This window comes from Sesamum indicum, linkage group LG11 (assembly GCF_026168435.1).
Source record: "Sesamum indicum cultivar Baizhima isolate 11 linkage group LG11, ASM2616843v1, whole genome shotgun sequence".
Taxonomy (NCBI): Eukaryota; Viridiplantae; Streptophyta; class Magnoliopsida; order Lamiales; family Pedaliaceae; genus Sesamum; species Sesamum indicum.
In genome coordinates this window covers 7,095,799-7,109,223 of record NC_142667.1, presented here as the reverse complement: position 1 = coordinate 7,109,223, position 13,425 = coordinate 7,095,799, and positions in this window count along the sequence as shown.

The window sequence follows — 13,425 nt, the reverse complement described above, 5'->3', positions numbered from 1 at the left end:
TTAATAATTTTTTTTCAGAAAAGTTACTTTATTTTTTGAGAAAAGGTTCTTAAGATATTCTTTTGTTGTGCTCTTCTCTTGTAGCAAGCAGAATGATGTCTTAAATTGGAATTATGTATTGAAATATTATTTAAATTGTTTGTTTCTGCTATTTAGTAGTTAATGGACATTTTTTATGTTGAATTTACTTTCTTTATGTTTATTATGGAAAGAAATGTATTTCAAGGTTTTGTTATTAAGGTGCACAATGTGTCGAGGCAGTTCAGAACCAGCACGGACCAATTCAAAAAAGCTCGATCCAGAATCGGCCTACTACTGTTCATGGCCGGTCTTGGGACACTTTTGGGCCTCTAGGTAGGCCTAATTGGGTTTATTTTTAAATTCAGCCTAACTCATGAATTGACCCGATTAAGGCCCGGACGAAACCCAAATCAAACTCACATCAAGTCTGAATGTACTTGTTTCATTATTTTTTTTTTTTAATGATATTGAGGTCTTATAAAATCATTTCTTATAATTAGTTATGTGATAAAATGGCCTCGTGATTGAGTACTAAATTTACGTGTTGAATGCAAATACAATTTTTTTATACCATTGGTCTATTTCTTACAATCACTTTTGAGATTAAATAAATTCTACCAAAACTAGATTTCGACAAAAGCTAAATGTAGCTTTTAATTCTCATGCAATTATTATTTTTTAACTAATTATCTATTATACATATTAAATAATCTTTCAATTTCTTCATTAACCTAAATAAAAAAAAAAAAACATTCTTTAAACCTATCCTTCTCTTTCTCATCTTCTCAAACAATTATTGCTCTCTCAAATAGATTTTCTCGTCTCATCTGCCAAAGAGTTTGAGGTTGGTACAAACAACATCAATTTTCTATGATACTAAGTGAGTATACAATAGTACTTTGTTTAATTTTTTCCGACCATGATCTGACTTGAAAATTAGCTGCTCAGTTATTAGGACATTAACCATAGTTTCATTTTAATGAAAATTGTAGGAAAAATTTAACAAAAAAGTGTATATCAAGTTGATTGGCGCGAATATTAGAATACCAATCTCGTATATTTTATATGACTTAAATTACGAATGTGGTTTATCTTATGATATATCATGCATCACAAACGGATCTAGCCTCCTCTGTGGTGCAATGATTCTACGTCCATCGAAAGAAGGCAACTAATGTCTTCCTCGACGTCCATATTTTAGATTTTCAGAGTTATTTGTTGTTTCTCCACTAGACAACATATTTTGAAATGTAGGTACCTTTGTATTTCTATGTGACTAACGGTAATAATTGATGCATCACTTGCACTTGTGGATTATCCATTTATAGTAGAGTCACAGAGACTTGTAACCCACCTCAAAAGTCTTTTTTACTCTATCTTTTTATCAAATAATGATAAGATACACTCAGTTGATATCCATCTCATCGACTGACCCTAAGATTGGCCCAATCATATAATTATCTCTATTAATTCCGGATAAATAATGAACAAATTTTTTTATTATTTCTATAACTTATAGTTTTAATTGATTACTTGATCAAATTCCTAACAAAAGAATAATGTTAATTTTGAAATTTAATTACAATCTGAAGTTGTATAACCAATTATAAAATTGTAGCTCAGACGTTTAATAATTATTTTGTTCTAAAATAAATTATTTCAAAATTAATATATCATAATTAATTGTAAACTATTGTGGGTCGCCCAAGTCCTGGATATACCACCGCAGATGAATCTATTTTCAAATTGATTCGATTTCATAACATACTTTTATGGGAAGATACAACCGTTATTATAATAAGCTCACAAATTCATTTAAAGTGAAATAAATACGGACACGTCTAGTAAAAATAAAACATATAATCTCGAACTTATTTGTAGGACCTCAACAGATATATGCTTACTACACGTACAATTATTACAAAAATATCCTTATCACATTCCATAGATTCAAAGTCCATCCTCATCAATTAAGGAGGACATATATAAAAAGCGAGGAAACTCTACGTATAGATGCAATAACACCAAGATCAACGGCTACGTTACAGTCGTGACGGCTGAGATTTTGTTGGGAAGTGAGAAACTATAATCGGAGAGCTTTCGACTTTAGATGACACTTTTGTTGCGATCTCACCTTTACGGAAATTTTGATGGTGATGGTCACTCATGGTCTGAACAAATTCTTCATGAGAAGACCTAAAGCAGCTGAGAAACCCTAAAAGGAAACGTTGTAGAAATAGTATCATTTGAAAGGTTGATGGATGGAAAATCAAGGGAATTATGAGTGACTAATTCATTACAGTGTCATTTATAGGCAGGAAAAGTGGCATGTTTTGAGGAGCTTGGCGAGCAAGAATACATGGTATGGATAGTGACAGTATTATTGTTTAATTTGACTTGTCTGTAGTCATATAAGTTTTCTTCCACTCGCTTTTCAAGCTTTTGCCGCGTCGGCCGACTTTTGCGAAGACCTAAATTCAAAGGGCGAATGGCACATGTGATATTAAAAATGAGCATATTACCCTCTTATATGAAAAAAAAAATATAGCAATTTATCCTCCTATATTTTTTAAAATGAAGCATTTACCTCCTTATACAGGGAGGTAAATTGTTTCATTTTAAAAAACATAGGGAGGTAAATTGTTGTATTTTAAAAATATAGGGAGGTAAATCACTATTTATTTTTTCATAAGGGGATAATTTGCTCATTTGCGATATGACAAGGGAATTTCTTGCATTTTTCCCTAAATTCATAAGGTTGATCATTTAAGGGAAATAATATTTTTCATCCACTATAATAGGATTAGTGAATTTCTTATTTAATTGGTTATGGAATATTTATTAATAATCTCATAAATTATAGAAATCTTATCTTTAATTTTTTTATTAGATTTTCTTGAACTCTCAGTCACTTTTAGTCATATGTGCTTAGCACTTTTAGTCACATTCAGTGGCGGACCCAAAAAAATAATTTTGCCCTATCATAATTTAATTAGTTAATTTATTGAATAAAATATTAAATTCTTCAGAAGTCACCATAAGAAAAAGAAGAAAATAGAGAAATTTGATGACGTGAATTAGTGAGTGATATCATAATATTACTAATTGCATATATTTAGTGACAATAAATTTTGTTTTATCTCAATAATTAATTTTATAAATTTTCTACGGTGATTATTGTTTTTCAGAATTAGTTTGTTATTAGTATAAATTAGTAACAGAAAATGGTGTATAAAGTTGTCACTACAGTGAATTAGACATGTACATATATAACGATAACCTTGTGACAATAAATAATTTATGTCATTATATTTTAATTTTAACCACGTATTTAGCACTTTTGATCATATTAGTTATGAAATTTCCATAATTAATAATCACATAAGTTACCAACAAAATATCAATTACATTTTTTCCCAGATTCCTTAGTATTTTGTGTAACGTCCACATATTTAATGTATGCGTTTTTAATTTAAATACTAAAGGAGTTTGATTATGGATTCATTTAGTTCAAGTGAGAGAAAAAAGAAAATAAAAGGGGGAGGGAAAGTGGAAGGGGGAGCGGGAGGAGGAGGGAAACAATAATAATTTTCCTTTAAGTTGTTTGGTATGATTGGAAAAAGAGTTAATTTAAATACTTTTTCTTGTTTAGTACGAGTAAAATAGATTGAGAAGAAAAGACTAATTCTTATAATTTTACTGAATTACCCTTCTCTTCACTTTGTATCACAAAATAAATAAATAAATATTATACTAATTTTAATATATCAAAATTTAAAAATCTTATTAATAAAAGTATTTAACAAATAAGAATAAGAATATTTTTTATTAATAAATTATTTATCAAAATGAGTATTGTTCATTTATTCTACAATATTTAGTTTAAATAAATAAAATTACTAACATGATTCTTTACTTGATTGTTGACTTCGATGTAGTAGTTTTTCGACGATTCTGTTATTTTTTTTCCAATTATTTATGATATTATCAGCAAGAAGAAGAAAAGAATTGAAGAGAAATTATATATATAGAGATTTATATGCGTAATAGAGTAAATAAAAGTAAAAACTGTACTTTTTTGTCTTTTTAGCCTTATAGCTCCACTTTTGAGCTCAATTTTGGACCAAAACAAAACTGAATTCTAGAGGAATTTTATATACATCGAGTTATACTTCACCCTATCTCTTCTTCCTGACCAAACACAAGATTATCTCTTATACATTAACTTTTACTTCCACTTCTCTTATTCCTCCATATTTCACCACAATCAAACACATTCTAAAGGATTAAAAGTAAATTTTTTTTTACTTATTTAACCAATAATAAGAATCTCATAACCAACGAAAAAAAAGTATAGTAACTATAACATATTGGACGAAAAGTGCCATTTCCTCAATCATATAACTCCGAACTGTACTTTTTATCAAGGTGTCGTTTTGATGAAATTTAATCTAAAAAATAATTATTAAAAAAGGGGTCAAATAATAAAAAAAATTATTTTTACACTCAAAATGCAAGTTTGACTTGTGATCGCTTTCTTTCATCATTGTTCTTTTTTTTTTTTTTCCTTTCATTTTTTGCAACTTCGAGATAACAGATAGGATCTCAATGCATTTAAGCCCAAAATACCCATTTTTTACATAAAAGAAAAGGAAAAGAAAAGAAAGAAAACTGACTATTCAGGCCTAGTTTGGTCTTATTTGTTATAAAATGATTGATCATTCGAGATTAATTTCAAAATGATTGATTTGAAAAAATTAGTTATAACATTTCTATATAATTAATTATGCAAATATATTATAAATAAATTTTAAAATTAAATCCATTCTTATAGGTAATGAGGAAATAAAATTGCAATTATGAAGTAAGAAAATTAGTTATGACATTTGTATATAATTATTTAATGATTAAGCAGATATAAAAATAAATGTAAATGTGAAGTAAAATTTATAAATTGTAGTTTTAACCAAACGAGATTATGATGAAACTTAATTGGAGAAATCTATATATAATAAAACAAAATTATTGAAACTACGCGCTCGAGCTTTATATATGCGCAGATGTGGATAGCTCTATCCCATCAAATGAAATTTTTAATAATTTTTTAAATAAAAAAGGGAAAAAAATATTAGTATATATCCCAAAAAATCTAATCAATATTATTTACTTATATACTATTTTCGGTAAATTAAAACATGTTTATCCAATATACATGTATTTATCTGATAGAAAATAGTCAATAGATTATTCACAAAAGAATTGCATTTATTAAAAAATAATTAAAATATAACTAAAAATATATTTGTTTTAAATATAAGAATAAGTAAATAATAAATTAAATTAATTAATAAGTATAACAATACAACAGTGTACTGAATACAAAAAATGAACTTAGATTAATATGATAATGATAAAAAATAAGTATATATTAAAAGATACGGAAATAAGTTTGAATTTTGTATTGTATTTCTAACCATTTAATCTGAAAAAATTTGTAAATTTTTTGAACACAATTGGAAGAGACACGGGAATGTTTTTAAAAAGTTAAGAAGTTAGTTATATTTTATTATCATATAGTGATAATTTTTTTATATGTAGCGATAATATTAGATTGTTAAGTGATAAAAGATAAGTGATTCAAGTAAAGTGATATAGGGAGTGTCTGCAAGTCATTTTCAGCTTTTGGCTTCAAAAAGCACTTTTGAAGTGTTTGGGATACTACTACTTTTAAAACGGTTGAAAAAAGTGCTTTTAAGCCAAAAGTTTGAAGCACCTTGGGTGGTGATTTTAGCTGTTTCGACTTTTTTGTAAATAAACTCAACTTTATTTTTACTAATTTATCCTTATTATAATAATCTTAATTCAACTTTACAGTTTTTAATTTATTTTTAAAATTGTATATTTGAAGTTGATATCGGAGTTTTCAAATAATTAAAATTAAATTTACATTTTCACATATTTAATATTTTAAGTGTTCTATATTTATTTGCTATATCATCTAATTATATTTGATGGCGATTTTAGTACGGGTCGGAAGTTCTTGGATCTTGATGGCAGATTTAGGCTAATTAAGTGAAAGCTCTTGAAAAAGAGTACCTGCAAAATAAAACGTTAGCATTCCGATGGTCAAATTAGCCCCGAATTTAAGAATAAATAAATATAGAAGTAAATTATGACGAAAAATTGTGAGAGAAATAAGATTTTCGTAAGCAAGAATATGAAATGGTAGAACGGTAGAGTAGCAGTGAGAGACTTTTTCGAAGGTGGAGGGGGGAATCCGTTGAGAGATGCCCCTTGTATTTATAGAGGAGGAGTCCTCTATGGGAAGAGTCCTAGGCTGTGCGTCTGGAGAGGAACGCGGGATAAGGTTGCATCCTTATCCGCTTCTTGAGTAGCAAATCTTCAGATGAGGGAGGACTCCTTCCTTATGATGACTCCTTTTATTTTTTTTTCAAAAAGCCGTCTGTGCTTGGGAGAGGGGGGAGGGAGGGTTGGCGACCACTACCCATTTATTACTCTAAAAAAAATTATAGTGTGTACAATTGAAAAATAGTAAATAAGAAGTACTTACTCCCTTTACAGTCAGAATTCCTAATCTATTTGGAATATGAGTGATCAATACAAAAAACAAGGTCTATCCTAGTCAAGGAAACAAAAAAGATCTTTACCTACGGCCCATCCCTCCTTTGCATTGGTGCCCCTCGTCAATCTCTCCCCTGATACCCAACCAGAAGATAATCCCAAAGCGTCACACAAGCTCATTACTGGAGAAGGTAGGGAGTGCTCATCTGTCAAGTCAGACAATGCCTCATAGTACTCCCGTAATATCCTCCTAATATAAAACTCAAGTCAATTGTCGGGAAGCAGCTTCCTTCGCAAGATGATCAGCCGTCCCATTTACCTCCCAAAAAATATGTCGAATGTCAAATCCTAATACCTATTGGAGCTGCACAATACGTATGATCAAATTCGGCACCTCCCATATCCCAGACGCTCGAGACTGTAATAGTTGGAGAACTACAGTTGCGTCCACCTCAACCACTATGGGGGCTAAACCGTGTGTCAGATCAAGCTCCAAACCACGCCAGACAGCCGTAAGCTTTGAAACCACACTAGTGGTTGTGCCCAAACCAAACTGGTATGCAAGTAGCACTTGTCGAATCGCATCCCGAATAATGCCTGTCATTGCTACTACTAGGGTTCCCGAGCGAGGACCCGTTCGAGTTAAGTTTGAACCAAGCCGGAGAGGGGATACTCCAACGCACCACTCTAGGGGCCTAAGGCACCGCCGGTTTGAAACATAAGCCCATAGCCAACGCCCGGTGCAAGTCACCCTTCCACTATGTGCTCGTCAAGATCCGTGCTGCATACAATGTGCGGAGATGGCGCTGAACCTCGAATATGATGCTGGTAGCTGTAAATTGTACCCCATGATATTTTGTAGCATTCTGTTGCATCCATATAAACCATAGGATAAAAAATGGTACCAAAGTGCGAATATGAAAATTTGAGTGAAACGGAGTGGAGTAACGCCAAAAGTGCGCCATACGAAGAAGGTCCCCCCTTTCACAACCTAAGCCCAAAGATGTTGGTAAAGTGCTGCCACACATCCCCCACTGCTGAACCCTCAACAAATACATGTGGAATGGTCTCCTCTGCCTTGCAACATTAACAGTTAGATTGGAAACTAAAGCCCTTCCTTCCCTCGGGCTGAGCTTGGAAAGGAGCTGCAAACCTTCATACTGGGCTTCTTTCTTGGGCCAAGCTTCATCCTTGAGCAAGCTCTGGCATGGGGGCCTCCTTCTTGACTGAATCTACTGGACTTCCCTTTTAGGCCGAACCATGCTCTAGGGTCCTTCCTACTTGGGCTAAACCCAGTGCCCTTAGGTGGGCTGCCTCTCTTTTGGATTGGTGGGCTTGAGTTGGGCCTTAGCATTTCTTCTTGGGTTAATCATTCTTGGGTCAATCATTCTTGGGTCATACCCATCAATATTATTTCTTTCACATATTATTATTTAAGTAATTAATAAATTAATTATTTTTTTGCAATCATGCTAGTTTTATTATTGTGTATGAATCAATAATTATGTTACTTAGTGGGAGAATTATTAAATTAAATATATTTTATAATATTTTTAAAAATATAAATAAGAAATACTAATCAAAATAAAATTTATAATTTTTTATGAAAAAATAGTTAATAGTGACAAATAAAAAGTGAAATAATAAGCAAAAAGATAGTATTCTTTTAACAAATAGGGATAAAACAATCTTTCATTAATTAAATATATTTCAGAAGTGATTTTTCTTCAAATGCTATTCAATTTAGCTTTTATTTTCTTTTCACTTTTTTTTTACAAACACTACCCACTTCTAATTTTGCTACAACTTCTAATTTTTTCTACAAAAATCACTTCTTTAAAAGTAGAAATTTTTGCAAACACTCCCATAATATAAAAGATAAGTCACTGTTATATATCAAATCTTAACTACTTTGCTTTTATTGTTGATGTGTGATGATGGTCCAATAGTGTTATAGAAATGTATAGAGCTTGGCCCAAAATGTATGAGGATCCCAAAGAGAAAATCTGCAAAAAAAATATTAGCAGTCCGACGTCGAAGTTAGTGACGAATTTAAGCTAGAATGAATGAGAAAGATAAAGAATTTCAAAGAGAGGGGAGCACGTCCAACGGGAGTCTACCACCCTCCTGGATCCTGGACAGAGTTAGTTAGGATGTTTGGATAAGATTGGGCTTATCCGAAGGCTATTAACGTCTCAATAGGAGTCCTCTGGTCCTCGGAGTCCTTGGCGCTGCTGGGAGTCCTACCAACTTGGGTATCCTATCCGCTGGGGACTCCTCGAAGCTGCTGTGATCCGAGTGGTTTTCCATGTCAGAACTAGTTGGATGCCACATGTGAGGAGACGCTGCCACATGGGTAAACTTTTTTAGGTCATCGATTTAGTTGGGCCTCAATTTTGGACTGAGTTCAATGGGCCTTCTTGGGCCACCTTCCTCTATCTTAGGCCCGCGGTGCACATGGGCCATTTGGTCTTGGGATGTTTCTTAGGGGGTTGGTCAACTCGAGCCCTCTCATAGGGTTAGGTTGAATCAAGGTGAACCCACAATCCTTCGTCCTAGATCGTCTGGGCTGTTGGGCTAATCCAAAGTGTGAGCCATCCCAAGTGTATACATCACACAATCCCCCCCACTCTAAGGAAGAGTATACCTACGGTCTCTTTCTTACAGTAGGAGAATTTCACAACTACTCAAAGAAGCTCCTTCTTCTTTTGCTACGAAATACATCATTTGCCAGGGCTTACTTCGTCTTTTCAAGCCTAAGTTTTCCACTTTGGTTTTCGCGCACTCCGTACTTAGTTCTCCTATCAGATTTGAATTGATGGTTTAGCTTAGCCATCATTACAGCTATATCGTTGGGAGCGCATGGGTGACTGTTCGGCTTCCCACGTGCCCACGTCTTTTGTAACCACTCAATGGAGGGCGATTACCTAGGGTCGGGGGTGGGCTTAACCACCCCACTTTCTCCTTTATTCTAGCCATACTGCTAGCCCTTTCACTTCCTTAGGCTTTAAGGAGAGAAAAACATTCCCAGGTTTGTAGAAAATTTCCTTAGTTCCTTCTTCTCCTTTCTTGACTTTTTTCTCCTTTCGTTTTCCTATTTCTTCATTACTCTCTTGCAACATCATGTCTTCTTCTCATGAGTCGGTAAGATTCATGGGGGAGGCTCCAGGCGATGATCGCTCTAAGGCCAAGTCTACGAGTACAGAGTCTAGCCTATCCACCTATACAGGTGGTTGGAGGTGGAGCTTGCGCTAAGCTGCCGTGGTTGCCTGCTATTTGTTGGATGAATCCTTAAATGAGGAGGAAGTTAGGGGAAATAAGGAGGAGGAAGGTTTGTCATCAAGCGAACGGACTCCCCGATTGAACAGATATGGAGTCTAGCAACACAAAGGGGGCTAGCGAATCGGGGACGGACTAGGCTCTTTCATACCTTCTTCTACTTGGGATTCTTCATTTGGTGGAGGAATTTGGGATCCTATTTGAGTTTTTACTATTTATGTCCCTGCCCCCGACTGTTGCCCCAACTCCCCATCCCCTTTAAAATTTAGTCTTCTTTGCTAAACAACTTAGGGTCGACCTTCGCTTCCCGATCTCCCCTTTCTTTGCAGAAATTTCACTTTTCTTCTAAGTTCCATTAGATCAACTAGTCCCCAATTCCTTTCGAACTTTAGTTGCTTTTATGCAGGATTTTACAATTTCGTAGTGTCACGCCTACAAAAAGAGTCTTTTCGCAATGTTTTTAGTTAAACTCCTCTGAACTTGGTTTTCCATTTTTCTCCCAGGCGAGGGGTGGCTTTCTTGCCTGCTCCTAGCCCTCCTAAACATTTGGAAAGGGATTTTTCTCTTTATTTTTCCTCCGAGGCCTTGAACTATCTCCCATCGCTGGATTTATGAATCTCCGCCTACTGTGCCCTTCTCACTGTCTGATAGGTCTCCTACTCTCTCCCTCGTCTTAGAGGAGTTAAATGAAAAATCCTACTTGTAGGAGTATGATTGGAAAACACTCCTAATCTAATTGGTAAGTCATCAGGCCAAGCCTCTAGGGGAGCCCTTTTGTATTCTTGTTGTCTTGGTTTCTCTTATTTATATGTGCTTTGATATAATGTGAAGTTTAACTATTTTTTATTTTGCCTTGGCAGTTAACATCATGTTTAGTAAACTCCTCCGCAAAATAGTGTTGGAGAGCCCTAGGGTCCGTGCAGCCGCTACTCCTCCTACCACTTGGTCTTCTCGAGGGACCCTAACTTTCGTCGACCAAATGGGAAAACGTCCAACTGCTACTGTTCCAGGGTCATCATCTAAGAAAGCAAGGCCTAATTCCTCAAATGTCCCTCAAGCTAGTTCGACGCGTTATACGTCCACTCTTCTTCTGCCAAGAGGGCAGTGATGACCAAGACATCATCGTCAATAGCTTTGGGTCCAAATAATTCTGCTCGTCTGAATTGAATGATAGGGTATCCTCCACGGTCTCTACATCCAGGACTTTCATTACGTTAACCCGTGTGCTTCCCATACCTGGGCCTTTCTAGCCCTGTGCGAATCTCCTCGGATGGGACCTCTGACAGCCATTCTTATCACCCTTTGCGTGGGGGGGTCGTTGGTTGGGCCTTCCACCAGTTGAGGATCTAAGCACTTCCTTATGTATCTGGGCTGGAATCTTTTCCTGCCTTAGCTTTGTCAGGCTCCTGATTCTGATACGGCCTTATTCCTCGAGCTTTCACCCTACAAATGTACTCTTGCAAGTACCCATTTTGAATAAGTAGTTCGAATTCATTTTCCAAGTATCGACACTCCTCCGTGGTATGACCATAGCCATTATGGAAATGCCAGAACTTGTTATACTTAAGCCAATAGGGGGCATCCCTAGATGACTTGGAGCGTGACAACAACCCCTTGCCCTCCAAGGCCATAAGAACCTAGGTGATAGAGACGGTCAATGGGGTGTATACAACATTCACTTTTTGTCAAGATGGTGTCTTGTCCCGAAAGTCCGTCCAAGTTTTCTTGGATGCGACCGTCTCGTTTCATTTTTCCCCATGTCCTTCTCTCTTAGAGGTCTGTGCATCCTGCATATTTATCTATTTGGTAGCTCGGGCCAAAAAGGCATCAAATTTGATGGTGGACTTTTTGGCTAGGGATTGAAGAAATTCCCATCCAAGAGTTCTTATGTGGAGGCACTGGCTTTGACTTCTTGAGTGGCTGTAGGGACTTCGAGGGCGATGATGACCTCTGAAGATACTCCTTCAAAGACTCGCCTTTATTTTTGGCGTATCACAAAGAAGCTTAATTAAGTTTTTCTATACTTCCTGCTATTGGCAAATCGGTGCACAAAGAGGGAGTGAAACTCCTGAAAACTTCTTATTGCACTTGGGGCAATTGGTTGAACCATTGTTGAGCTGCTCGGGGGAAGGTGGTGACAAAGACATGACATTTGATCCCATTTATATATCTCTGTAAGAGGGCCGCATTTTCGAAATGCGAAAGGTGCTCTTAGGGAACTGTAATCCCATCATATTCGGTTATAGTTGGAGTCTTGCAATTGAGAGTAATTCATCCGATATCACACCTGCAATTGAGGAAGGACGTCTCCCACCAAGGATTGTACCAGCAGATCCGGTAAATGGGGCAGGGGCATGTGGGGTCTAGTCACCTTCCTCTAGTACGCCTACATCAGAGGGGGTCGTCATGCGGGTGGGAGCCAACGTTGCCAACTGCTCGTGGATAGTGTTGGAATAGGTCACTAAAAGTCAATTAGATTGGCAGTTTTGAGAACCATTCAAGCAATCTTTATTTAAAAAATATTGTCCCCACGAATATGGTAAGCATTCGTATTTGGCGCATCTGTCTATCGTGCTTACCAAATTACATTAAGCATTGCTTTAACGTTACAACAGATGCCCACAGTCTACTTAATAACCCATATAGTTGGGTTGCGCATTAGATGACAGCTATAAAACCAACTTCTGAGGTTCGTTGATATGTTCCAAGTCAAGGACCTCGAGACTGGGCATCCAAGTCACAGACGTGATCATCATAAGACTTGTCCAGTGTAATCGGAGTATGCAGCAAGGACGGTGAGTTCCAAGAAGGGGATCCACCCCTTGTCAGTATGTGACAGAAGTATCTCCTATGTATTTAAAGATGCGTTCACGCTTTATGAATTTATGGCCACAGTCGTTGAACGAATAGGAAAAGGAGGTTCCTATATCGAGAAACTTGACATAATGTGATCTCAAGAATTAAGCATAGATGCCTAGTCCAGAATGGGAACCGACACCTAATTTCATGCCCTAGACTAAGGTCGAGAGACGATAAACGAAAGGACCGTACCCATATGGACTCGAGAGCCTAAATGTTCACACGGTAATTCACCTAGTCTCTAGTGCCATGGACCATTGCTAGACGACCACCCATGGTGACGGGCTTTCTTGATTAAGGGTTAATCAGGAATTATTAATTAAATTTAATTTAATTAATAATAGTGTCAGGCACTGGTCCAAGTATATCTGAAAGGTGAACCTAAAGAGTCCCACACAAATCACTGGAAAGGAATAAGGAATTAATTTGAAATTAATTCCACAAGTAATTAGATTACTTATAAAGAGAGACCCATTGGATGAGAAAGGCCCAAGAATAAATTAATGATATTAATTTATATTGGGCTTGTCCTTATTATTTAATAAGTTGGATTTTATTAATTAATAAGAATAATTTGGACTTATGTATCTAATTAGATTAAATACAAGTTGGGTTCTATTAAATAAATTTTTACTAAAGTAGATTTAAATAAAAATTCATTGGGCCTGTATTTTTAAGGGTAAA